Below are 2,690 nucleotides of genomic sequence, written 5' to 3'. Positions count from 1 at the left end.
ATGAAAAATGAAAAGTATATGATTTGATAATACTGATTCACCCCCCCCTCAGTATTATTTCCAACAATTTGTATCAGAGCAGGTCCTTCAGAGGTAGCTTGATCGCTTGAAGGAAAAGATCCATCAGAATGACTAATCCAGAAAGAGAGGCACACATCAGGCCACCAATCTTTGACGGGAACAATTTTACCCACTGGAAGATAAGAATCACTGCATATCTACAATCACTTGGAGCAGAAGTTTGGGGAATCGTAGAAGGAGGATACAAATTCCCATCAGCAACTCCTACAGATGTAGCAGAGAGAAAGCAATATGAGCTCAATGCCAAAGCTGTTACTGTCTTATTGGGAAGTTTGACACAATCAGAATTTGTGAAGGTCATGCATTTCAAATCAGCTAAGGAAATATGGGACAAAATCATTCTGAGCTACGAAGGAGATGATCAGGTAAAAAGAGCAAAGCTTCAAACTCTCAAAATCCGGTATGTAAATCTTGAGATGCATAGTAATGAAAGCATAGCTAATTACTTCATGCGTATGGATGAGATTGTAAATTGTATGAGGGATCTGGGTGAAGAATTTAAGGAATTTGTCTTAGTTGAAAAGGTTTTGAGATCTCTGTCTGCTAAATTTGATTCCAAAGTGTCTGCCATAGAAGAAAAGGAGAATCTGCAGAAAATCACCATGTCACAGCTTCACGGAATCTTAACTGCTTTTGAAATACGAAAAGAGGGACCATCAGAAGCTGCATTCGAAGCATCAGGATACATGTCAGAGGAAGAAGATGAGGTAAATTTTGTCAAGAATCTTGAACAGGGAACTGGACAGTTCAAAGGTAAGCTACCTTTCAAATGTTTTTCATGTGGTAGAGTTGGTCACTATGCTGCTAGATGCCCTCATAACAAAGGAAAGATGTCTGAAGAAGGTAATAGAAGCTATTATACCCATGTTAAAAGTAATGACTCATTCAATGGTAGTGAAGACATTAGAAGTCTCATGGCATATGAAAAGAAGAATGCAGAAACTGAAGAAGTTACCAAATTAAACAAACAATTGAAGACAGTAACCAGGGTAAGGGAGAAATTGCAAGATATAGTAAATGATCAGAGCATAACAATTCAAAGACTTGAATCAAAGATCCTCTCTCTAAAAGAAGATCTTGAAAAATCAAGAGGGCAGAACAGAGAAGCTCTTGAAGATCAAGAACATGAAGTGATCAAATTAAAGCAACAAGTGGAAGAAGGAAGAAAAGCTGAAGAAGACCTACGGAATCAGTATCTGGAAAAGGAAGAACAACATCAGGTTGAGGTAAACATCTTAAAAGGTAAATTAGAAGAAAAGGATAAATTGTTGCGATTTCAAGATAGTACTAAGATTTTGGATGACATTCTTGGTAGTCAAAGATCCCCTATTATCAAAACTGGTCTCGGTTTTTATGAATCTGTTGAAGGTGAATCTAACTCACAAGGTGAGGCAAGAAACTCTAATGAGAAATCTGAAATACTCAACAAGGAACAACCAAGGAAAGAAATTCCTCAAGAAAAATCCTTTACTCCTAACTATGGAAGTGATAGATGATTATTTCCTCCACTGAATAATGTTGAATGTTATGTATGTCATAATCTTGGACATGTTGCAGCCAGATGTAGAAGTAGAATGGTTCAAGACCATCACAAAAGATCATCGCATCCCAGGTATTTCAGAGGATATTGCTTTGCCTGCAATGCATATGGACACAAAGCAATTGATTGCAATAGAAGGAACATGAAATATGTAAGATGTTATACATGCAACAAACTTGGACATAAAGCAAGGGAATGCAGGAGCAAATTTCAAAATTCAAAATAAGAGGACCATACATCATCACAGTTCCAGGAATTGAAGAAGACAGAATTAGAGACAGAAAGGTGTGACATAACTCAGTTAGCTGACATAACAGACACAGGGGAATCTGAAAGTGAAGAAATTCAGTGTTCCATATTGCATACGTTGATATAATGAAGATAAGTCGCGTATATACGCGAGTTACAGGCTGTAGAGTCGCGTATATGGAGATCAGAAGAAAGGGCAGCAGAACAGACCCAGGAAATGGTTCGATCATGGTTGGCTCAGGCTCAGGGGGAGCATATACTTCAAATAATGCATTGTTGGCATTATGGTTAGAAGTTGTTGATAAAGTCTATGAAGCTAAATGATACATCTTGCTGTTTGATCAAAGGAATGGTATTGCAGGTTTGGATGCTGATGCTTATGGTGCAGATCATATATGATGAATGATAGTCATGGTCTTGAATGAATTGCTGGTCTTAGAACTTGCATCTGCTCAAGGGGAGCATGGATGGATTGATACAACTTGGCATATACAATGGGGAGCTCAATCAGAAACTTCAGCATGTACTCAGGGGGAGTATGGACAGCAAAAGGTATACCAAGGAAGAGAATATCTTGGTCCGCCCTTTGCCCTTGATGTCAAAGGGGGAGAGTGACTTGGTGTGGTGGTTGCCATCAAGTCCAAAGGGGGAGATTGTTGGCATTATGATACAAGTGTTGTCCTTGATGGCAACTCACTCAGAGGTTTGATACAGGTGATGGCAACCTAATCAGAGGATAGATCTTAGTACAACAGGTCAAGAAAGAGATATACGCAGGTTTATTGTGACAAATCAGCGTATACACGCGACTTGGACGTGC

Source organism: Pinus tabuliformis, chromosome 3_1, assembly GCF_031772625.1.
Source record: "Pinus tabuliformis cultivar Carrire ecotype Pingquan chromosome 3_1, CPIR1, whole genome shotgun sequence".
NCBI lineage: Eukaryota > Viridiplantae > Streptophyta > Pinopsida > Pinales > Pinaceae > Pinus > Pinus tabuliformis.
Note: the sequence above shows the minus strand (reverse complement) of the source record.